At 37.6% G+C, this 26,471-nt stretch overlaps 1 long non-coding RNA gene across 1 annotated transcript in view; it reads right to left on the bottom strand.

Moving 5' to 3' along the window:
• LOC120102313 (uncharacterized) overlaps positions 1-26,255 on the bottom strand; it is a 54,139-nt gene extending 27,884 nt beyond the window's left edge. Inside the window, exon 1 of the long non-coding RNA XR_005503649.2 lies at positions 26,159-26,255. This is a non-coding gene — a long non-coding RNA (uncharacterized LOC120102313). The remainder of the gene's footprint in view (positions 1-26,158) is intronic.
• Positions 26,256-26,471: the final 216 nt, after the last annotated feature.

The raw sequence follows: 26,471 nt of genomic DNA, 5'->3' as shown, positions 1-26,471 counted from the left end.
AGATTGATTTCCAAAGTAATTGTACCAGTTTACAATCCCACCAACAATGGAGTAGTGTTCCTATTTCACAACCTCACTAGTATCTGCTGTCACCTGAGTTTTGCCATTCTGACTGGTGTGAGGTAGAGTCTCAGATTTATTTTGATTTGTATTTCCCTGATGACTAAGGAGGTTGAACATCTCTTTAGGTACTTCTCAGCCATTTGATATTCTTCAATTGAGAATTCTTTGTTTAGCTTTGTACCCCATTTTTAATAGGGTTATTTGGCTCTCTGGAGTCTAACTTTTGTGGTTCTTTATATATACTGGATATTAGTCCTTTATTGGATGTAGGATTGGTAAAGGTTTTAGCCCAAAGGTTCAGAATACTCAAGACACAATTCACAGGCCACATGAAGCTCAAGAAGAAGGAAGACCAAAGTGGATGCTTCAGTCCTTAGAAAGGGGAACAAAATACTCTCAAAGGAGGACATATGGAGAAAAAGTGTGGAGAAGAGACTATAGGAAAGGACTATAGGAAAGGCCATTCAGAGACTGGCCTACCTGCAGATCCATTTCACATACAGACACCAAACCTGAACTCTATTGTAGAGGCAAAGAAGTGCTTGCTGACATGAGCCTGATATAGTTGTCTCCTAAGAAGCTCTCCAGACCCTGACAAATACAGAGGTGGAGCTCAAGCCAACCACTGGACTGGAGGAGTTAGAGAAAATACTGAAGGAGCTGATGGAATTTGCTATCCCATGGGAAGAATAACAATATCAACCAATCAGAACCCCCTAGATCCCAGGGACTAAACCACCAACCATAGAGTACACATGGAGTTACCCATGGCCCCAGGCACATATGTAAAAGAGGATGGCCTTCTTGAAAATCAGTGGGAGGAGAGGCCCCTGATCCTATGAAGGCTCAATGCCCTAGTTTACATGAATTCCAGGGCGAGGAGATAGGAGAGGGTGGGTGGGGCTGCACCCTCATAGAAGTAGGGGAAGGAGGATAGGCGGTTTCTGGAGGGGAAATTGGGAGGGTGGATAACATTTTAAATGTAAATAGATAAATTATCCAATAAAAACAATAGTAAAAGCAAAAAAAAGTTATGAGCCAAATGGATTTAACAGATATCTACAGAACATTTCACCCTGAACAAAACAATACACTTACCTCTTAACACCTCACAGAACCTTCTCCAAAATTGACCATATAATCAAACAAAGAACAAGCTTCAACTGACATAAGAAGATTGAAATAATCCTTTCATTGTATTAGACACTATGAAATATGACTAGATTAAAAATAAACAAAAACAACAGAAATTGAGCAACTAATACTCAATGATAACTTGGTCAAGGAAGAAAGAGAGAAATTAAACTTTCCACAGTTCAATGAAAATGAATGTACATCATATTCAAACTTATAAGACACAATGAAAGCAGTAATGAGAGAAAAGTTCATGTTACTAAATGCCTGTAAAAAGAAATCATTGGCATTCTATACTAGCAACTTAATAACATACCCATTAGCTCTAGAACAAAAAGAAGATTACACTCAAGAGGAATAAATGACAGGAAGTAGTCAAACTAAGGGCTGAAGTCAACCAATTATAAACAAAGATACAATATAAATCAACAAAATCAAGAGCTGGTTCTGTGAGAAAATTTACATTATAGGTATACCCTTCACCAAACTAACTAAAAGACATAGAGATAGTATTCAAATAAACAAAATCAGAAATGAAAAGTGTAACATAACAAGAGAAACTTAGGAAGTTAAAAAAATTATCAGAACTTACTACAAAAGCCTATATTCAACAAAACTGGAAAAACTCAATGAAATGGATGATTTCCTACACAGATACCAGGTACCAAAGTTAAATCAAGATCAGATAAACTGTCTAGAGTTCCATAACTCATAGGAAATTAAAAGTTATTATTAAAATCTCCCCAATCAATAAAAACTCACAGCTAAATTGTTTTAATGCAGAATCCTACTAGACCTTCAAAGAGGATTTAATACTAGTATTGCTCAAACTACTGCACAAAATAAAACCAGAAGGAACATGACCTAAATCATTCTTTGAGGCCACTGTTACTGTGATACCTAACCTAACCCACAATAATACTGAACAAAGAAATAGAAATCCAGGCTAATTTTGCTTATGAACATCAATGTAAAAATAGTCAATAAAATGGTAGCAAACTGAATCCAAACACATGAAAAATGTCACTCCCCAAAAGGGGTTATTCAAAGGATGCAGAGATGGTTCAGTATATTAAAATTTATCAACATAATCAACTATATAAACTTAAAGCAAAAAATTATTAGATGCTGAAAAATCCTTGAAAAAAATTCAACATCCCTTTATGCTAAAATTCTTGGAGAGATCAGGAATTCATGGCAGGTACCTAAACATAACAAAAACAATACACATCAAAGCAGTACTTAACATGAAACTAAACAGACAGAAAATTGAAGCAATTCCACTAAAATCAGGGATAAGAAAAGACTGCCCACTCCATACCTATTCAATAGTGTACTTGAAGTTCCTTGTTAGAACGGTAAAACAACAAACATTGATCAAGGAGAAACAAATTGAAAAAGAAGTTAAGGTATAATTATTCAGAGGTGATATCATAGTAGATATAAGCAACACAAAAAATGCTACAAGATAACTCTGACAGCTAAAAAATAGCTTCAACAAAGAGGCTAGATATCATATTAATTCAAAGCAATCAGTAGTCTTCCTTTATATAAACACTAAATGGGCTGAGAAATAAATAAGGGGAGCAATGCCCTTTACAATAGCCACAAATAACATACAATATCCTGGTGTAACTCTAACCAAGCAAGTGAAAAATCTGTATGACAAGAACTTCAAATCCCTGAAGAAATAAATCAAAGAAGACCTCAGAAGATGGCCAGATCTCCCATGCTCTTGGATAGGTAGGATTGATGGGGAAAATGGACATCTTACCCAAAGCAATCTAAAGATTCAATTTACTTCAAATCAAAATTTCAATACAATTCTTCAGATACATGGAAAGAACAATTCTCAACTTCATATGGAGAAAAAGAAAAGAAAAAAATAGCTGAAACAATTCTAAACACTAAAAGTAGTTGGGGAAGATTCACCATCCCTGACCTAAGCTTTTCTACAGAACAATAGTGATAAAATCTGCATGGTATTGGCTCACAGACAGGCAGGTGCTAGACTATTGTTTGTCTATATTGAACATAAGCCACTTATTTAAAATGTTATGGTTCTGTGACTTTTATGGTGTGTTGATTGTTAATGTTAGAGAAAAGGACATTTTTTAAATAGAAACCTTGATATGAGGTGGAAACTACTTATTTGGTTATAAAGTCAGTTATGTCAAAAGATGTTTTGCTGGGTTACATAAGTGAAAGGATGACTTGATAAAATAGACACATAAAAGAATGTTGTCCTCTAGCATACACATGAAACAACATAGAATGTAGCAATATAAATAGACCCTCATAGACAGTGGGTGATAAGAGCACTGACTATTAGTTTGATTTGCTCCTCCTAGCTAGTCTTCTCTAAGGCATGCCTATATTGCCTTGACTTAAATAGCAGCATTGTTGAATTCAACTGGTTGTAATGTCACAGCCACTGAATAAAACTTGCCAAGGAACTGATTGTGAGGTTCCTTAGGCAGTTTTCTTCTTCCTTGGACTCTATTCAGGCCGGTTGGTATTTCTTATTCCTTGTGGTTTCTTCATGATTGAACTATAGCTATTGGTTCCTGCCTAGTGTCTGCCTGCTGAAAGGACTGGACTGTGGCTGCTATATCCTTTGTGATATATGCCTGACTAGATGACTAATTTGTAACTGTTATGTCATAACTGGTGTTTGCTATGGGACTGAACTGCTTCTAAAGAAGATCAAGTTTGTCCCCAAGGAACTATTGCTAAACAGGTCCATTTTCTCATATACTAATAATTTTTTTCTTCCACTACGTCTGGTGAGTGGTGGGTAGGAGGAAAGATTGGACATATATTAAAAGTAGGTTGTAAAAACATTATGCCTACAGACTGGACAATCAATATATTAGAATCAAAGACCCAGGAACTAACGAAAATACCTATGGATACTTGATATTTGACAAAGAAGCCAAAAACCATATAATAGAAAAAAGAAAGTCTCTTCAACAAACGGTGCTGCTTTAACTGGCAGTCTTCATGTAGAAGAATGCAAATTGATCCATATTCATCACGCAGCACATAGCTTAAGTTGAAGTGGATCAAAGATCTCAACATAAAACCAGATACAATGAATCCAATAGAAGAGAAAATAGAAAATATCCTAGAACACATTGGCCAAGGGAAATGTTCATGTACAGAACACCGATTGCTCAGGCTCTAAGATCAACAAAAGATTGGGTAAAGTTCTACTTCAAGACCTAACTATACTACTTCTGGGCATAAACCCAGATGACGTTCCATCATCCCACAAGGGCACATGCTCATCTATGTTCAGGGAAACTTTATTTAAAATAGCCAGAAACTGGAAACAATCTAGATGTCTTTTGACTGAAGAATGGATCCAGAAATTATGGTACATTGACACAGTTCAGTACTACTCAGCTATTAAAAACAATGACTTCATGAAATTCTTAGACAAATGGATGGAACTAGAAAATATTTTCCTGAGTGAGATAACCCAGTCCCAAAAGACATGCATGGTATATACTCACTGATAAGTGGGTAATAGCCAAAAAGTACAGAATACCTATAATACACCTCACAGATCCTAAAAAGTTATTTAAGAAGAAAGGTCCAAATGAGGATGCTTCAATCCCACTTAGAAGGGGGAATAAAGTAATCATGGGAAGCAGCAGGATGGTTGGATATAGGTGGGAAATGGGAGGTGGGAAGGGATTCAGTATCAGGTTTGGGGGTGGACAGGAGAGACCTTCAGCAGGTCAGAAGAATGAATGAAACCCTGCAGCTATTAGCAATGAGGAGGGAGCTCTAGAAAGTTTCAGAGACCTGGATGGGTGAGGATCCCAGGACTCAATATGGGTGACTTTAGCTAAATGACCAATAGCGAGGATATGGAACCTGAAGAGAATACCTCTAGTTGTTAGACAGGACTAGCAGTAGAGGAATGGGCACACCAACCCACCTTCAAACATTTCCACCCAAAATTGTTTCTGTCTAAAAGAAATGAAAGGACAAATATAGAACAGACACTGAACAAATGGCCAAACAATGACCAGCCCAACTTGGAATACATCCCCCGGACAGGTGCCAAACCCTGACACTATTACTGATGCCATGTTGTTGGTGGTTCTCTGAGAGGCTCTAACAGCAGCTGTCTGACACAGATGCAGATACTCACAGCTAACTGTTGGATTGAGGTTGTGGACTTACCTCTACAGAAGAGTTAGAAGAAGGATTGAAGCGACTGAAGGGCATGGCAACCCCATAGGATGGCCAACCATGTCTGCTAACCTGAACTCATCAGAACACCCAGAGACTAAGCCACCAACCAAAGAGCATAAATACATTGGCTGCTCCTGAGCCCCTGGCACATATGTTGCAGAGAACTGCCTAACCTGGCCTAAGTGGGAAAGGATGCCCCTAATCCTGGAGAGACCTCAGGGAGGGAGTGATACCCGGAGAGTGCGGTGACATCCCATCTGTCCTAGAGTTGAAGGGTATTACAGGCATGACTGATGCCTTAGGAGACCTAAAGTTGTTTTTACACTGTGGGACCATGAAAGGAACTCTGGTTCCTGGTTGAACAAACGCTTGAAACCCCGCTGACCCTGAAAGGAATGGCAAGCATTTCGCCTTACTCCCAGAAATCAGGCCCCTGTCACTAGCCACAACCCCCCATAGATTTGTGGCCATCAGTCACATAAAGGATAATGCCCCGAGCCCCTCAACAGGTAGGGCATGACCATAGGTCATGTAGTCTCAAGGCAGATCTCCATTATAATGAGGTATCTACTAAGGGCCTGGAGGCTTGGCCAATAAACTTTCCTTCTCAGACACTCCACCCTTCAAAAGGTATTTAAACTCAGGCCCACCCTGAGAAGTGGTGTAAGGTTATATTCATCCACTTTCTGCCATGACAATAAATGTCTTAAATCCATGGACTGTCTCTTTACATAGGGATCTGCCATGGAGAAGCCCTTTGCCTACAGAGCTAAAGTCTAATTTCTAGTATGTAGAAGGACTTTGCACTCCCAGGTACCTCAACCAGCAAGCCTACAGCCCACCACCATCAAGCCAAGGATTCTCTCCCTTTTTCCCCCTTGGCCTTGGGCTAGATCCAGCCCAGCCCCAGGGCCCCACTCGATTCTCAGCTCTTCTGTGGCTTCTAGCAGTACCTGGATGCCAAAGAGCCCGAGAACCTGATGACCTCTGCCTCTCACAAGCCTGGGTCACATAGTGTTTCCTCATCCTTGAAGCAGTGTACCAGGGCTTCCCTAAGACCAGACACCTGCCTGACAAGTACGGAATAAGCACAATCAAACTTCCTGCGTCCCGCCTCCCTAAGCTGCTGAGCCCTGTGGCAGAGCTGAACCAAGACCCCCATAACCCTACACGAGAACACTGGAACTGGAATTAAAACGGTTTTTGATCCAGCATGCTGTTTCTGTGGATGTACTGTAGGCCCTCTGCAAAGGCAGTCAGTGCTTTTAGTCAAGACGCCTTCTCTCCTGCCTCGTTACTGATCCATTCTTGGTTTGCCCAGCCATGACTGTTAAACTATTATAGATGAAATATACTCTTGCCTTTTCACATTGGTTCCTTTTAATCCACGATTCCGTTTTAATCTTGTACATGACATTTTGTGGTTCCTTGATTGTTTTTCATAGCACTGAGTAATATCCCACTGTCTGCAGGTGCCTCCGTTCTTTAAAGCCCTACAAAAGCTGTGAGTTTGTATTTGGTGTGTGTGTGTGTGTGTGTGTGTGTGTGTGTGTGTGTGTGTGTGTGTGTGTCTGTGTGTGTGTTTATGTGTGTGTGTGTCTGTGTGTGTGTGTGTGTGTGAGAGAGAGAGAGAGAGAGAGAGAGAGAGAGAGAGAGAGAGAGAGATGAAAAGTTACCAATGAGGGTGAATGTATATTGGAACATTACCTTACTAACCTAAGTTATCACTCTATCACTTTAACCATAGACATCCCTTAATTGATGGGAAATGATATAGGAAGCCAGAACTTTTAAGGTGAATTAGTCAAAAAGAAGCAGCTACATTTTTGATTACACAAATTGGACAGTGATTGGCTTAGTCGGGGTTTGTATTCCTGCACAAAACATCGTGATGAAGAAGCAAGTTGGAGAAGAAATCTTTATTCAGTTTACAGTTCCGCATTTCTGTTCACATCAAAGGAAGTCAGGACGGGAACTCACACAGGGCAGGAACTTGGAGACAGGAGCGGATGCGGAGGCAACGGAGGGGTGCTGCTTACTGACTGGCTTCCCCTGTCTTGCTCAGCTTGCATTTCTATAGAAGCCAGACCTACCAGCCCAGGGATGGCATCACCCATGATGGGGCCTCACACCTATGATCATTAATTGAGAAAATGCCTTACAGCTGGATCTCATGGAGGCATTTCTTCAAGGGAGGCTTCTTTCTCTGTGATAACTCCAGTTTGTGACAAGGTGACACAGGAAACCAGTCAGTACACTGGCATCAGAGATTATAATATATTTTGTTACTTTTTATCCTGTCATATTTTGTATTGAAATACTTTTTTGTATTTTAGCTCCCCTCAAATTCATAATTTTTCTTCTGTTCCAATAACATACAGTACTACGTATAGACTTATCGTGGTCTATTTTATGTGGTGAGGCAGGCTTCTTTTAGATATCCAGAAAGCTAGAGTGCCATTATGAACAAATGAAAAACAATCACATAATTCTACTTCTATTTATTATTTTATACAGATTTTAGATCCAACTTTTATTATTTGTAAATATATTATAGTGGTTAATTTTGACTATCATAGAAAGACATTTCTGGGAATGTATCTGAGGATGATTCTAGATTGAGTTAATTAAGTAGAAGCACTCTAAATGTGGACTTGATCATTTCATTGGGTGTGATCTTTCTTGGACTGTCAAAATAAGAAAGGGAACTAAGAACTAACATTCATAACTATCTGTTTCATATCTCTGAGCATAATGGGTTAAGTTGTCTTAAGTCCATCAAGATTTGTTGTTCTTTGAATCTGTGAACCAAAATAACCCATCCACTCCTCAAGTTTCTCAAGTCAAATACTTTTTTTCCTGCAACAAAACCAGTACCAAATTCAAATGTAAAATCATTTATATGAATTTCTCCTACTTTTTCATTCATAAGGTTTTTAGAGTCATTCATACTGTTAAGTGCAATGCAATCCATTTATATGCAATAGATTCTGTGAATTAGCGGACAAAATAGAGACAGCGCCAAGGAAAGCATTTTGTAAAGGATATAAGGCAAAATTTCCTTCTAGGGATCCTAAGTAGGTTGTGGTCATAAATAAACATAATTTTATCTTTTCAGTGCATTATACGAGCAATAGATCAAAATGTGGATAGGTCACAACTACTTAACTGAAACGACAATTTTACAGTTTTTGCTGCTTTGAGCATTATTACTGTGGTACTATTTTTAGTCCACTTCGTTAGATAAGCTAATAGGGTAAGTTTATGGGCATTGTTATGTATAAATTTCTATTTAGAGAAACATATCATTTTTAAAATCAGTTCTATCATTTTTAGAATAACACACTTTTATTTGAGTATCTTACTAATATCTATCTATGAGTAATATTTCTACAGTCAACCCTTCTTTTCTCATTCACAATGGCTAATCATTTGTAGTACCAAAAATTTCTTTTCACGTGAAGTGACTCAAGGCAACCAAAATGAATAACAGGAATGTATAATACTTCAAGGATTTTCAACAAATGAGTTTTCTACCCTTTCATTTATAAGGTCAATACTAAACAGTGAGCTTACTGGCAAGATTGAATTATTTGAGACAGTGCCTAAAAAATGAAATGAAATTAATTGCAAAGTACATATATAAATAAACAAATAGTAGATTATCTTAGATTTAGAACATCTGGGAATATCAGCATTATCCAATTTAATCATAGCTATGCTGTCAAACACTTCCCATAGGACACAATAATGAGGAAAAAGACTAAGATGCTTACTATCTTTGATTGCCTTCATTTTTTTGTTGTTTGCTTTGTTTTATTTTTGTTTCTACAGACCAGGTGCATTATGAAGGTTCCAATGTCCTGGCATACTCTATATTGAAAAAAAAAACTGGCCTCAAACCCACACACATTTACTTCAGTCTACATTGTGAGTGCTGGACAAATTAAATGCATGCCCTAAATATGATATTGATTAACCTTATTTTAATTGTACTTGTAAACTGTAATATTCATTTACCATCATTAGATTTGCTAGTGACTGAGTGTGGCCACTTGCTTATTACCTAAGAGGCAGTCAGTTAAGTCAGAAACTAGAACATAAAAAACAGTGACTGGTATTATATAAATAGATATGAAACGACTAGAGGAAAGCCAAATTCTGGAGGTAAGAAGATAGAATATAAGAAAACAGAAGAGACGTTCTGTATGAGAAATGGTAGGAGACATGTTTCACTGATAAGCTTAGTGACTATTTTGAGACAAGAATATCATCAAAGAGATATTTCACCAGAAAAACTAGCTTGTCTTGTTTATGTAATTATCATTTTACTTAAATAAAGTGAGGCATTTTATATAGAGAGTTTGTTTAGTTCTGAACTTCTTAGTAAATCTGATTACAAATTGAAAATCCAGGAATTTAAGCAATGAAATATCAGGCTAATCAGAGTATGAAATACATTTAAACCCAGTCAGTGTCCTGAGCTTACAGAATATATTATTCTTGTTTAGGAAACTACCTATTATTATTACCTTTTCAAGTAATATGGATACTGTCTAAACTTAAATCCAAATTATTTTAAGAGTTGTTATACTTCATAGATGGTTCAATGGTTAGGACAGCTTGCGGTTCTTTCAGAAGACTCAAGTTCAGTACCCCGGTTGCACAACTTGTACTGAAAAACCACTTGAAACTCTATCTCCAGAACATCTGTAGCAGTATTCAATTAATGGTACTCAAATGGTCTCCTGGGTGGGCGTGATCCTTGCTATCCAACCACATGCTCTGGGTTCCTGAATGAAAGACACATACACACAGTCTTTATACTTTTATATTCCTAAAACAGCTGTATGGCTGGGCCACTTCCTAACCTCCATGTGGCAAATTTACCTTCCTCTGATATTCTCAAGCTATTACTTATTGAAATCTAAATTCCATCTTTGCTGCCCGTGCCCAGTCGGGCAGCCTGCTTGGGGCCACCTTGGCTCCCGTGCTCAGTCCGATGTTTGGATGCAAGCATCTGCATCTGAATTGGTAGGACTCTGGCAAAGCCTCTCAGGAGACATCCATATCAGGCTCCTTTCAGCAAGCACTTCTTGGCATCAGCAAAAGTGACTGGGTTTGGTGGCACCATATGGAATGGATCCTCAGGTGGGGCAGCCTCTGGATGGCTTTTTCTTCAGTTTCTGCTCCACTCTTTGTCCCTGTATTTCCTTCTGGATTAAAATTTTGAGAATGGTGGGTGACCCCATTCCTCAAATGGGGGCCATGCCTGTCCTCTAGATATGGTCTCTACAGGGTCTCTCTCCCCTGTGTTGGGTATTTCAGCTAATGTCATCCCTGTTGGGTCCTGGGAGCCTCTTGCTTTCCTGGTATCTGGGACTTTCTTTTGACTACCCCCAGTTCCTCATCCCACATTGCTCCACACCTCTGTTCAATTTCCTGACCCTCTGTACATCTCTCCCGTTTCCTCCCACACCAATGTGGAGGAAACTAGCACCATGACGCAAGATCAGGCCATGTGATGTGGACCTATGAACTGAGATTACGCAGAGTGGAGGGAGACTATAAGGGAGTGTGCTTGGGGGCTGAGGGAGGAGAGAGAAAAAAGAAAAAGAAAAATTGCTGCTTGCATGCAGAAAGAAAGGTTCCTGAATAAACTGCTTTGAGAAGAACGCTGTGTTATTGCTCCTTTCTGCGGGTCGGAGACAGAAGCAACACACCAGATCCTGCTTCCCCTCTCCCCTCCCTCTCCCTCTCCCTCTCCCTCTCCCTCTCCCTCTCCCTCTCTCCCCTCCCTCTCTCCCCTCTCTCCCCTCTCCCCTCTCCCCTCTCCTCTCTCCCCTCTCTCCCCTCTCCCCTCTCCCCTCTCCCCCCTCTCCCCTCTCCCCCTCCCCCCTCTCTCCCCTCTCCCCTCTCCCCTCTCCCCTCTCCCCTCTCCCCTCTCCCCTCTCCCCTCTCCCCTCTCCTTCTCCCTTTCTTCTCTTCTTTTCAAGTCCCTCCCACCCTCTACCTCCCATAATTATTTTGTTCCCCTTCTAAGTAGGACTGAGGCACCAACACTTTTGTCTTCCTTATTTTTGAGTTTCTAATGGTCTGTAAATTCTACCATTCATATTCTGAGCTTTTTTCCTAATATCTACTCATCGGTGAGCACATATCATGTGTGTTCTTTTGTGACCTTGATACTTCACTCAGGATGATATTTTCTAGTTCTACTCAGCTATTAAAAATGACTTCATGAAACTTTTTAATTTTAATGGAGAAAATTAGGGACAAAACATTACAACATACAGTTTAAGAAATTAATTACTCTGGATAGTTACTTATGGATAGTTATATATTTATCATAAAATATACAAAATTGTTGCAACAAAGAATTTAAACATGAGAAGACTTTAGGAAATAAGACAACAATCAATTTGGAAAATATCTTTGGAGATGAGATTTCTGTACATACAGAGTTTAGGCAGCCTCGGGAATTTTTTTCAATGTGTGGATAAAAATCCTTTTGGCTAAATCTAATGCAACTATATTGAAAACACAGAGCTTTCTGAATCTTTGAAGGCAGAAAAGGTTTAGAGGAAGAACAGCCATTAAATATGATAATTTCAACTTCCAGCATAAAAACTACCCATTTCAGAGTTCCAGGATCAGCACTTATGCATGGCTGCAAGAAGGAGTTTACCAAAAAATTCCAGAAACCAGAGTAAGCAAAAGACGCTGACCCCAGACACCATGGCTGTACCACTCAATATTGCTGCTTTAGTACTTACGCATAGCATCCTGTGCATCCTCCAGAGTGGCAGTGATCCATGATCTGGCTAAAGGAACCTCCAAGAGATTTCAAATTCAAAAAGCTCTTTTTTTTCACTTTCTTCCATTTTTCGTCAATATTAAAGTCTAAGCTAGTCAAAACTAAACACTAAGACTAGAAAACTTAGAAACTGACCGTGTTATACAGAGAAGGGCAAAGGTTCATAAAGAACAAGAGAAAACATTAATTTGTCATTTCTTGACAGTTCTTGAAAGTATGATGGCTTAAAATAATAATAAAATACATTGTCACCAACAGTATTACTAATCCAAGGTGTACCTGGAATCTGATTTCTGCAATTCTTCAGATTCAAATATTTATTTTAGAATGGACACAAGCTGCACAAAGACAGGTTAAAATATGTGAACTCCAATGCCAATCTTGTAGAGGTAGTCCTGCCATAGGGTGCAGAGCAGGCCATCAGGTGAAAGCTAATAAGCAAGGCTCTTCCATAGCCTCTGCAGTTCTTGTCTCCACATTTCTGCCCTTAATTACTCCTCTGATTTCCAATCATAATGGACTATACCTGTATGCTGAAATAAACCTTTCCTCCTCATGTTGCTTTTAGACAAGGTGTTTTCCATAGCAGTAGAAAACTAATTGTCACTTAGGAAAAGTACATTAAATCTAGTAAGCCATAGACCAACAGAAGACATGTAAGTAGGAGACATGAGAAGTCTTCCAGTGAAATGAAGGAGGATAACTGGGTGAGAAAATGACTAAAATTTACAAGGTAAATGTATGATGCTCTTACAAAACAACAACAGTAAATGATTCTGGAAAAATGAATCACTAAGGCAGGTGGCAAATGACTTCTGACACTGTATTTGTTTGATATTACTATTAACTGTCAATTACAAACTAAAGAGTTTAGTATTATAAAGGGCTTCTTGCTCTTGTTATTTACCTAAGTGTGGTTGCTAGTACCTAGAACATGTGAGTTATAACTACTGGTAACTCCAAATTCAGAGGATCTGACACCATTTTCCGAATTCAAATGCACATAACAGCATCCATATATGCATAACAACAATACGAAGAAATACTGAAATAATAGGTTGAAGAACCCAACTAACCAGATTCACAGAAACTAGATTTCATGTATCACAAGACAATGACAGAAAAATAGGAGTGGAGACTTAGAGAATGGACTTAACTTTCAGGAGGCAGTAATAAGAACACAGCTCAAACACTGGCAATTGGCTATGAATAGACATTTTTACAAAGAGGTTGTATATTGAAAAGATATTTAACATCACCAATTGTTATGTTAGGTAAATACAAATTCACCACCTATTCTTTAGAAAGAGTATGGTCAATATGTAAAATGAGTTGGATATAACACTATAAAACTGAAGTCCTTGCACACTTCCAATGGGAGGTGACAATCAGGAAGTCACTCTGATGAACAATATGACAATCCCAGCAAAAGACCAGCAGAGCATTGACATCACTCTGAAACTGAGTGATACCATATATACGGAAAGTGAGAAATGCCATTTCTACAAGCATATGTGCATGGTTGAGAAGATATTTAATATCACCAATTGTTAGGTAATGCAAACTTACCTCTTATATATACATACATACACACATACATATGTACGTATGTATACATACATACATACATACACATATATATACATATATATATATATAAAAGGCTCATGTGTATGTTTGTATAAAATAGATAAAGTAGGATTTTTAAGAAGTATTTTCACATCTGTGTTCACGTCAACATTTTTGACAAACGCTTAAGGTGTAGATGCTGCATAAGTGTATATGAATGTATCAGCAAAACATGTTTTTATGCTACAAGGAGAGTGACTCTGAGAAGTTTTGACCTTGATTCTATTATGTTATGCAAAGTAGGGCAGCTACCATACCATTTTAGGGGTATGAAATGGCAAAACTATACCAAATCATAGAAACATAAACCAGAACTGTGATTGGTGGGAGCATGAGTAAAGTGTTGATATTCAAGAAGGATAGAGTTCCAGTTTGAAAGATGAAAAACTTTATAGTCTGTATAATATTTTTACCTATAATAAATATACTGCATTGCAATCTTAAAAGTTATCATTCCTTGTCATTAACAAACTTGAACATGTGTGGTGTGTGCATTCCCTGTCTTAGCAGATGTCCTTTTTAGAGGCAGTACATCAAATAGACATGGACCGAGAGCCACCATCTTGCTACATGATGAGTTGTTAGCTCTGGTGTGGTGTTGCCTGATGGACAACTCTTCTTACCTTACAAGTAAAAGAAAGTATTTATTTTATGAATGTCTCTCTTTTGAACATAATTTATGCATTTGATTAATTGAATAAATTCATATCATTGTCAGGTGGAATAATTATAGTAAAAATAAACATCAGATTGATTATAGATGAAGAAAAGAAGGTGGACTAAAGGTAATTTTGACGGTAGGTTTGGCAGCAGTCTATAGTTTTGAAGACTAAATTTATCTATTTAATTTTCAAAAATGTTCAACAATCCTGATATAAAGATTAATAATGATGAATGAGGGAAAGGATTCCTGATCCTGAATAGAGGTATTTTTATATTTTCTAATTCTCAAAGTGAATGAGTAATAAGCACTATATTTTGATAAAATATTCTTATAATTTACATGCATATTGATAGAGTCATCTAGAGAAATATAATTTAAAGTTATATCTCTCTTATTCTCAGTGTCTCAAATTGCAAAAATCATTTTCTAATATTTCAGATAATATGTTGCTGAAATAAATGGGGGTTTTACTGGAAACTATATAAAATATATTGTGCTAAGTGATTCAGCAACTTAAAGTGTGTAAAAATATATTCAAACTAGAGGAAACAAATTGTCTTAATGTAATGACTTTAAACCATTAATATAGATTATATTTTATTAACCAAGTTAAAATTTAAATCCAGCATTACATTAAACAGTAAAAGTGGAATCTTAAAAGCATGTAGAATAAAATCAATATGCACCTTTACAAGTATTCTCTTAGAACTTGCCAGTGATCCAGTCAGGTATCAGAGCAAAGAGTTTCAAGTAAAGCTTCCAAAACTTGACAGATTTAATTACAGATGAATGACTAAAATATGGTGTGCTCTTTATATTTTTTATTGGATATTTTATGTATTAACATTTCAAATGTTATCACCTTTACTGGTTTCCTCCCCAGAACCTCCCTTTCTAATTGTGGGATCTTCTACCTAAATGGTAAATTGGATTAAGAAAGAAAAATATATTTATGCTAACGAGTACTCTAACCATTTAAAAGTAAACAAAACAACTATGATGAAACTGACAGTTATGTAACTTTAATCTGGAGTCTTTGAAGCAATACAGATGGGCCAATGTCCCTTAGATGGAGACCTAAATTTTCAGGTTAGTGCAAACTTACATTGTAGAGCTGAAGTTCTCATAGGCATATTATTTTAATAAAAGAAAAAAATGAATGGCTTAATTGTGAAGACATTTTTATAAGAAAGTTTAAGTTTATAAGATTATGAATCAAGGGGATAAAAAGGTTAGGAGGTGTCCTTAGACATTTTCTACAAAGTGATCAGTGATGGTGTTTGTGTCCCTCTCATTTTATCCCACAGGGTGATCATTAAACAAAGACAGCTCTCCGGGTACAGGTAGTGTGGTATTGAGGGATGGTGGCAAGGATATTGGAAACCTGATCTACACACCTTCTTTTATCTATTCATTTGAGTACTTTTTCCCAACTTGGCTCTTGTGTCTCCAGATGCACTATAGGGCTGGCATATCCATGTTTGAGGTGTTTGACAGATTATGTGTCCCTGTGCGAAAAATGAAGGCTGGAAAAACCTACTCTTATTGACATTTCTAATATTTTAAATTTTATATTTTTTGGTAGCCAAATTTCTTTGATTCTCATTATTCCCCATCCAGTATAAGATCTAAATGTAATTAATTTTTAACCGTTTTCTGTTTATGGCTGAGAAGTGTGATTTATTTCTTTTATTGCATGGTATTGATGGAGAACATTTGATAATAACTAATATGTTGTGAAGTTGCCATTATGTCGATCTGTTTACCAACTAGGGTTATTAGTAAATTTTAAGGAACAACTAGATAACACTCTCAGGCCATTGTTATGATATTATTATTATTCTCTTATAAGATACATCCCCCTCCTTCCAGTTTCCCCTCTATTTCCCCTCTCCTGCAGATCCACTGCTTCTATTTCCCCTTAGAAAACACCATGCCTCCCAGTGATATCAACTGAACTCAGTATAACAAGCTGCAAAAAGACTAGGCACTCACCATTGTATCAAGGCCCAACAAGGCAGCCCGTTAAGGAAAAAGCTCCCATGAGCAGTCTAAACAGTCAGAGATAACCCCACCCCCATTGTTTGGAGTCCAAAACAAAACAAAACAAAGCAAACCTAAGCTAAGAACCACAGTTTAAATGAACAGGGCCTGGTATAGACCTATGCAAGTCCTGTGATCACCCTGGTCCCCTTTGGGCCCTTCAGTCATTCCTCCATACTCTGTGTAGTTAGCCAAGCTCTGCCTAATATTTGACTGTCATTCTCTGAGTGTGTTCTCATCAGCTGCTGAAGGGAGGCCAATTTTCTATGTTGACAATCTGTCTAGGCACCGTATAATAGAATCAGGAATCAGTTCAATAACTTTTGTTTTCCTTTTGCTTTTGTTACTTGTTTTGTTTTGTTTGCAGTTGTGTTTCATTTTACCCTATGTCTTTAAGTAACCCAGTTTCCCAATCCTAGTCATCAAGGCAGTGTTGGGCATAGGTTCCCTCTCCTGGCATAGGCCTCAGGATACATCAGTCCTTGGCAGGCCACTCCCACAAGCTCTGAACCTCAATTGCCCCGTGCATATTGCCAAAGGACAGGTTTTGGGTCATAATTTTGTGACTATGTTGATGTCCCAGTTCCACCCCTAAAACTCTAGTTTGGCTCAGGCTCCATATATGCCATTACTAAGAGTATATGGTCAACTTCATAGGATCCAGGAAGTTTTTACTGCACTTAGCTTTCTATATTGGCTTTTAAAAGATCACGATTCTTGGGTCTTTAGGCATGGAATTTTACTTGGAAACTTTTTTCTATTTTTATTTTTATTAACTATTTTGTTCATTTACATCTCAAATGTCTCCAACTTCCCTTTACCCCTCCATAAACCACCCATTTCACATCTGCCATCTCACCCTTCCCCTTTTCTTCTATGAGGATACTCCCTTACCCATTCACCTTCTCCTTCTCCACTGTTCCAGCATCCCCCTATACTGAGGCATCAAATCTCCACAGGACCAAAGGCTTCCCCCATTGATGACAGACAAGGCCATCCTCTGCTACGTATGTATCTGGAGCCATGGATCCCTCCCTGTACACTCCTTGGTTGATGGTCTAGTTCCTGGGAGCACTAGGTGGTCCAGCCAGTCAATGATGTTGTTCTTCCTATGGGGTTGTAATATCCACCTATTCCTCCAGTCCTTCTGAAAACTCCCCCACCAGGGTCCCCAAGCTTAGTTGATGGTTGGCTCCAAGCGTCCACATCTGCATTGGCCAGTTGATGGCAGAACTTCCTAAGGAACAGTCACACCAGGTTCCTGTCAGCAAGCTTCTCTTGGCAACAGCAAAAGTATCAGGCTATTGTGTCTGAAGACAGGGTGGATCCCCAGGTGGGGTGGTCCCTGGATGGCCCTTCCTTCAGTTTCCTTCATTCTCAACAACAAAAGAACTTCTTGGGGAATGACCATCCATTCTTTATTGGATAGTGTATGTACTAACATTTCAAATGTTTTTCCCTTTCATGTTCCCTGTTCCCCCTCTAATACTCTCTTTCTACCTGCCTCTAAGAGGATGCTCCCCTACCACCAAGCCACTCCAACCTCAATACCCTGGCATTTTCCTACACCGGGGGAAGGAGCCTTCACAGAACCCAGGGCTTCTTATTCTATTGATGCCAACAATACCATCCTTTGCTACATATGCAGCTGGAGTCATGGGTCCCACAATGTGTACTCCTTAGTTGGTAGTTTAGTCCCTGGGACCTCTGGGGGTGCTAGTTGGTTGACATTGTTGTTCTTTTATGGATTGGAAACCCTTTCAGCTCCTTTAGTCCTTTCTCTAGCTCTTTCATAGGGGTCCCAGTGCTTAATCTGATGGTTAGCTGCAAGCTTCTTAATCTGTATCTGTAAGGCTCTTGCAGAGCCTCTCAGGATTTATCTGTATCAGGTTCCTGTCAGCAGGCCCTTCTTGGCAGCTTCAATAGTGTCTGGGTTTGGTGGCTGATTATGGGATGGAACCCCACGTTCAGTCTCTGGATGGCCTTTCCTTCAGTCTCTGCTCCATTGTATGTCCCTGTATTTCCTCCCATGAGTATTTTGTTCTCCCTTTTAAGAAGAATTGATACATCCACATTTTTTCTTCCTTCTTCTTGAGCTTCATGTGGTCTGTTAATTGTACCCTGGGTATTTTGAGCTTTCGGGCTAATATCCACTTATCAGTGAGTGCATAACATGTATGTTCTTTTTTTTTTTTTTTTGGTTCTTTTTTTCGGAGCTGGGGACCGAACCCAGGGCCTTGCGCTTCCTAGGCAAGTGCTCTACCACTGAGCTAAATCCCCAACCCCATGTATGTTCTTTTGTGACTGGGTTGCCTCACTCAGGATGATATTTTCTAGTTCCATACATACATTTGCTGCAAATTTCATGATGTCGTTGTTTTTAATATCTGGGTAGTACTCCATTATGTAAATGTACATTTTTTGTATCCATTTCTCTGTTGAAAGACATAAATCAATACATTCTTTTTCCTTCTACAAAGCACACGTCCAAGTGGATAAGGACCTCCACATAAAACCAGATATACTGAATCTAATAGAAGAGAAAGTGGGGAAGGACCTCAAACACATAAGCACAATGGAAATTTTTCTGAAGAGAACACCAATGGCTGTGCTCTAAAATCAAGAATTGACAAATGAGACCTCATAAAATTAAAAAGCTTCTGTAAGGCAAAGGTCAATAGGACAAAATAGAAACCAACAGATTGGGTAAAGATTATTTCCAACACTACATAGATTGCTAATATCCAAAATATACAAAGAACTCTAGAAGTTAGACTCCAGAGAACCAAAAAATCCCAAGTAAAATTGGGTTAGTCTCAACTAAGAGATTTTTGAATGGCTGAGAAGCACTTACAGAAATGTTCAACATCTTTAGACATCAGGGAAATGCAAATCAAAACAACCCTGAGATTCCACCTCACACCAATCAGAATGGCTAAGATCAAAAACACAGATACTGGCAAGTATGTGGAGAAAAAGGAACACTCTTCTATTGCTTGTAGGACTGCAAGCTGGTAAAACCACTTTGGAAATCAATCTGGCAGTTCATGAGAAAACTGGAAATAGTTCTACCTGAAGACCCAGCTATACCACTACCGGGCATATACCCAAAAGATTCTCCAACATATAACAAGGACACAAGGTCCACTATGTTCAAAGCAGCCTTATTTATCATAGACAGAAGCTGGAAAAACCAGGTGTACCTTAGCAGAAGAATTGGTAAAGAAAATGTGCTTCATTTACACAATGGAGTACTACTCAGCTATTAAAAACAACATCATGAAATTTGCAGGCAAATGTATATATGGAACTAGAAAATGTCAACCTGAATGAGGTAACCCAGAGGCAAAAGAGCACACATGGTATGTACTCACTGATAAGCGGATATTACCCAAAAGCTTGCAATCCCCACGATATAATCCACAGACCATGTGGAGCTTCAGAGGAAGACCAGGGTGTTGGTACTTTAGCCTTGTGCTGAGCGGGGAACAGGATGATCAAGGAAGTTGAGGGAAATGGGGAAATGGGACAGAGAGATGAGGTGTCGTATATAAGGGAGGCAGTATCAGGTACTGAAGGGGACAGGAGAGAGGTAGAGAGGGTGACGAAATCGAATAAAAATATGTAACAGTGGGGGATGAGGAACTGGCGATAGCCACTTGAGGGTTCCACATGCCAGGGAAGCAAGAAGCTCCAAGAACCCAATGCGGACAACTTTAGCTGAAACACACAGATGTCTCTCCCATGCAGCCCAGCTGAGCTTTGTTCTCTCTTGGTATTTCAGCTAGTCTCTGCTTCTTTCAGCCTTCCTAGAGAGTCTGCTTCTTCCACGTTTTTTGGGTCTGAGGTTAAAAAAGTGTTTAAGTAGCTTAGCTTGTCAAAGAGTCTTTACCTAAGTCAGGCTCATCTGGGAGTAATCTTCAGCAGTCTGTACTGCTTATATACTCTAGGGAATGGAGGGGCCCAGAGAACCTCGTCAGTTTAAGGGACCTGAAACTATTTTCACTTGTTTACTTCCTACTTTAACCATTTATCTGCAGGATGGAATTTAGAATCTTGAAGGAAACTGATATCTAATAAGCCTCAAGCTGTGTGTAGGAGAAACTTCAACTTCTGATCCACTTGCCTCGATCTTTCCACCAGCGCTACACCATATCTGGAATATGAGGTACTGTGGATTAAATTAAGGGCTGAGATCATATTAGGCAACTATTTTAATTACTAAGCTATGTTCCCACTCCATAGATCATTCTCCTAAAACAATTCAATGAGTCTCCTTTTACATTCCTAAAGTCCTTGGTCCTTAATCCTATAATGATATGAATCACCTGTGACACAGAATATTAACTCTCCTCTGAGATTCTGAATGAAAACCTGTATGTTTGCAAATGTATTTATATCTTCACACACATTAATTAATCAATGCGGTTCAGAAATTCTATTGGTTTAGCCTTTATAATATCTTAACAGCAACCGAAGCCTCCAATAACCAGTCCGTATTTGACTATTGCTACTCACTTTTGGAGGTGATTGGGGATGGTAGTATTAATTGCTTGTCTCTTCTCTGATCTCTAAACATGTATCTCTCATGAGAGCTTATTCTTTATCAGCACGAAATAGTAACTCCAGATGTTTGAGACATCAGAAAATTTCAATTTTGTTTGTCATTTGGAATACTGGTAAAGACAGATGTCTGTTATCAGGCTTCTAAGGAGGCTGCCTCCTAAGATCCTGAGCTTTCAGTCTCTGAATGTCCAGGGATCATTTTATAAAAGCTTCACTCATTTCTGGATAGTACTTAATAAAGATATAATCATTAATTTCTTTTAAAAATATTCCTATATTTTAACCTTGAACTCACACATGTGCTTTTAAAAAGATTTATTTATTTATACAACATATATGATTACACTGTTGCTCTCTTCTGACCCACTAGGAAATCATATTAAATCCAATATGATTGTGAGCCACCATGGGGTTGCCTGGAATTGAACACAGGACCTCTGGAAGATCATTTAGTGCTCTTAACCACTGAGCCATCTCTTTAGTTACTCAAACATGTGCTTTTTAGAAATTTATGGTTGAGGTCTGAGGAGCTGTCTCATTCAGTAAAGGCTTGACATACAAACCAAAAGATCCCTAGAGTGCACATCAAAAGCTCGGCATGTCAATGTATTCTAGTCACGTCAGCCTTTGCAATGGTAAGAATTGAAACATGTAGATTCGTGAAGCGCAATGGCCAGTAAGCCTAGCACAATTATAGATGTTCAGCTTCAGTGAGACTCAACTTCAAGAAATAAAAAAGAGAAGCCATCTGACCCAGAGCGAAACATGGTCTCCAGTCCTCCATGGACCTGCACAATCATCTACACCTAAGTGTTTGTACATCTGCAGTCACTTGCCAACACATTACATACATACACACTACATAGAAACAAATCACAAAAGCTTGCAGCTCATTGGAAAAAGATGTTATATTTTTAAAAGACTGTCAGAATTCATAAATAATATTGGTAGAAATATCCTCAGCTTTTGTATTGTACTCAATACAAGTGAACCGTTTTTATTTTATGGAATTTCTGAGATAAATGTGAGATAGTTTCCTCATTAATATTCTATGCAGTGTATTGGGCTAAATTTCATTAACCTGAAAGTCTCTATTGGATGGAACTCAGTTGAACTTTTAGGTTGAAATCAAATCAATTTGAATGAAATCAACTACAGAGTTTGATCTGACCTTGATGTCAAGGAAGATTTTCCCAATTTGGCCAAGAAACAGTGCTTTCAAAAGCCAAATTCATTTTCAGACCTTATTTTTTCTTTTCAATCTTTTAACTCTATTTCCCACAAGTCAAAATTAATTGAACTTAGAGGTGTTTTTATTATATTAAATTGATAATTTCAGCTGACAGGTTGTGTTTCAAAATTCCAAGCCTAATCTTGTCAGACCTAAAACATTAGAGTGCTTCTTGGGGGAAAATGGTCAATGAGAAAAAAACTGTTATTTGCTGAAAGGAATGAAATGCATTTAGAAAGAATGCTTCTTCTTGCAATATTCCTAGAAAAAATAGAGAATAAAAGACTTAGCAGTCAAGAATGAAATGCAAAAATATCCCCTACTTGGCAAAGTTCTATATTCTTTTCCTTTTGATTAACTGTACAAAGGTAAAGATTAGAAAAGGGAGGCATTAACATAAAAGTCAATTAAAATAAGATTTTTCTTCATATAACAATTAGGATTAATCTATCAAATCAGATTAAGTACATCCTTAGCATCTGAGGAAATTAGACATCAAAAATTCCAGGGTTCTACTCCAACAGCTCATGCCATGAGTTAAGGCAATGAAACTCAACATAGTAGTATCATTAATTTGTGAATAGTGTTTCTTTTGATGAAATCTCAAATTACATTTTCATAACTCAGTTTCTAACAAAGAAATTCATATTGGTTTTTTATGATTTTTCTTTCACTCTCTTTAAAACATGAAATGAATCTACTATGAATAGTCTAATAAAATCGATGTATATCAAACTGACTCTTAAGACTTTCTTATTTTGTATCAAGGCTGTTAATCTAATACATTTGGCATTTCTGTTTAGGGACAAATTTAAGGCCCCTGGCATCAATGTGGGAACCTTCAAACAGTGTTGTGATATATCTTCTGCTTGTGACAGTACACTGTAGCAAAGCTATGCCATTATTGACTATGCTTATGTTTAGAGAAGCCAGCATAAAATAGGGATGCAAATTTTAAAGTGATACATATTATAACACTACTGCATATATTTTTTATGTCTTTATTATTTGCTGTGCTCCTTTTCACTATGATGAATTTGGGCAGGAGATTCTTGCATAACAATTAGTCGATGACCAAATCCTGTTTCTTTTATTATGGCTATTTTCTATATTATGTTACTACCATAATGCCAAATACACCACTCATTCCCTAGTAACAGCATAGATAGAACTTGAAATATAAGAGTTAAAATATACATGTGCCTCAGTTTCTACAAATATACAAGCATCAGTCCATTCCATTACCATAGTGTACAGCTAAAGTTTCACCTAGAATGAAGCTCTTAAAGTTTCATGTTTCTGCTTTGTTTGCTCATATTTTGACAGCAGGGATGGTCTCACCAATATATGATTTTTAAGTTCTCTAGAACATAATTATTTTGGAGACTCATTTAATAATGTCTCCTCTCTTCATATGCCATTTTAAAAAAATTTGTGCCTCTCACATACCTTTTCCTTTTTCCCAATTAGATTCACCCCTTCCTGTCTTTAGAAAGCACTTGTATTCACTACCCTGGTTCCAACTGGCAGGAAAACAAGTACTAGTTTAGCAAAAATCTTATCCTCAGTCCATTCCATTTATTTGGGATTCCATTAAGGTAGTGTTCTTTATGAGTCTACACGGTGCTTTATTGATCAGAAGCAATACAGTTTCATTCAGTATAGAATTGAGATTTTCCCCAAGGCAATAAAGTTAAAACATACCCCATCAAATGTTTAAAATTTAAGCAGTGTTATAGGTTTCCATTTTTGGCATCCACAGTTGCAGACGGAGTCCTGGAAGTACTGGACTGGAAAATAATAATCTTAACCTGGTACCATGAGTTATCTACATCTGTCTGTGGATGAACACATCCACAGACTCTCATCTGCAAACCCTCCATAAAGGTAAAGAGTACTTCTTAGTATGAACCTCCTTAAAACAGCTCTCAACTTAAATATGACTCCATTCCCATGAAGTAAAGGCAAGCATTCAGTCCTTAATGTCTTCATGGTTACTGTAGGTTTTTTCCACTGTAAACTGAGGGTCAATCTATTGATATAATGACTCCTCTTTTAGTCCTTTTATACTATTCTTCTTCACATTTGAAGCTATTTAGCTCCACACATATATGCATATGATGTTTCTTTAGGTTATCTTATTTTTTAGAGGAGTGATAAGTAGTATTGCAGCATATTTGATATGTATATTTAAAGGAGGACTTTTCTGGCTGATTTGAATGCATATTTATCAGACATATGCTTCTTCTTCCTCTGGGCAGCAATACAGACTCCTTTAGTATATGGATTCTAGTTTTTATGGTCTTTAAAAATTTTTTATGCTCCATTCTCACTTTAAGCCTATGAGGGTAACAGAGGATGGGTCATTACACTGACTTTATGATTATAAAACAATGCTTAGATAAGTTAGTGGATGGGCTCAAAATAATCCTACTAACCAATGGAAAATGACTCATTAAAATTTAAATCTGTTTTATTGTTTCTATTTATACTGTGATCATTTCTATATTGGATTCCCTAGAGATAGAATTTTAAACCCTGAAAAAAGAATTTTGGAAGTGAACTTGGAATCTCGAAAAGAACAGGAAGCACTCTTAACTGTTCACACATCTCTTCAGCATTATCTTTTCATTAAATATCTTATACAAGAAAGAGAACACTTTACAATGCCTTTTCTAGAAATTGACATAGAAATGAAGAAAATGTTAGTAAACATCAATCAAGTCAGTCACATATTTTAAAAGGAGGATCTATTTGCAGCATTCATAGGAGCCCTAAGTGTAAATGCTTCCACTAATGCTATTTTCAAGGTATCAACATAATTGAAGTCACAGTGGTAAGACACATAGCACAGTCATATCATGTAAGCTACAGCAAATCAGGTCTTGTATCTCACTAATATTGTCAAAATATCTTGGATTTTAAAAACTTGTACATGTAGCAAAGCATCTTAGGGAAGAATCCTGCAAGAAAGCACTCTCAAACATTTGCTTATATTTGAAGGAAGATGGTATGGAATAGCAACTTTATGGTAATTAAAAATCAGCCTTTCATTAGGAAGTCCACGCTTGGTTTTTCAACTCACCAAGTCCATCAGTTATATCATTTTACAGCTTCTATGAGCATTGGTCTAGATGTGATTTACTTGGTGACTTTTCACCGATTACAGTGATCACATTCTGTCAGCTCTTATGTAGGAATCCAAGAGCTTTGTTTATTAATTCTTTCCAATCTGCTACAAGAACAAATTATAGGCTGAACTCAATCCCTCTGAATGACAGTATTTGGTTAGAAGTACTTAAATAAACCTGGAAGCTTGAGGTAATGCCATTGAGTGTAGCTATAAGAACAGTCTCCTTAAAAATGGGATTTATAAGACACCATTTTAAATATAAAATAAGCTTACCATAAAGTACAGCAAGGACCCTTGAATAAATAACTCTACTCCCGCAATTTCAAATTATAATTCCTTTTCTATTAGGTTGAATATCTACATTTTTACATCCTTAAGCAGATTACTTGCTTGTCTTTAATTTACTAAGACAACTTAGTAAATTTTGATAACAAAATCACTTTGCCTCATTTCCTGAATAAAAGGACAATTATTTATTTTATATTATCTTTCTTTTGTTATAGAAAGTTTCTCACTTTCTGGAACTTAACGATTACATGTGTCAAAGTTTACAAATACCTTAATATTATTAGTTGCTAACTATCAAATGAGACATGTATAATGTCCGGAATGAAGCATGAACATCATGTAGAGGTCAGAAACAAAGTGGTCACACAGTATACCACATACCTTGGGGTAATTTCTTGTTACTATGGTGCCTTAAGTCCCATGAATGTGATAGAGGACTAGCAGAAGGTTCACAGACAGTAGATTCAACATATATCTGGGCATTCTAGAATGTTAGAGAGCCTTGATAACCTCTCTCTCTCTCTCTCTCTCTCTCTCTCTCTCCTTTAATTTTTTGTCTTGGTTTGTATATATGATGCTTGCATATATGCAATGTCTACAGTGCATTTTCATGTATATGAGTATACTCCTTCATGTGCTATTGTGTTCAACTGTGCTCAGGGGTCAGTTTTTTCCTACACTTCGCCTGAGAAAG

Source organism: Rattus norvegicus, chromosome 4, assembly GCF_036323735.1.
Source record: "Rattus norvegicus strain BN/NHsdMcwi chromosome 4, GRCr8, whole genome shotgun sequence".
NCBI lineage: Eukaryota > Metazoa > Chordata > Mammalia > Rodentia > Muridae > Rattus > Rattus norvegicus.
The sequence above is the reverse complement of the archived record's forward strand: the minus strand, read 5'-3'. Positions and strand labels throughout refer to the sequence as shown.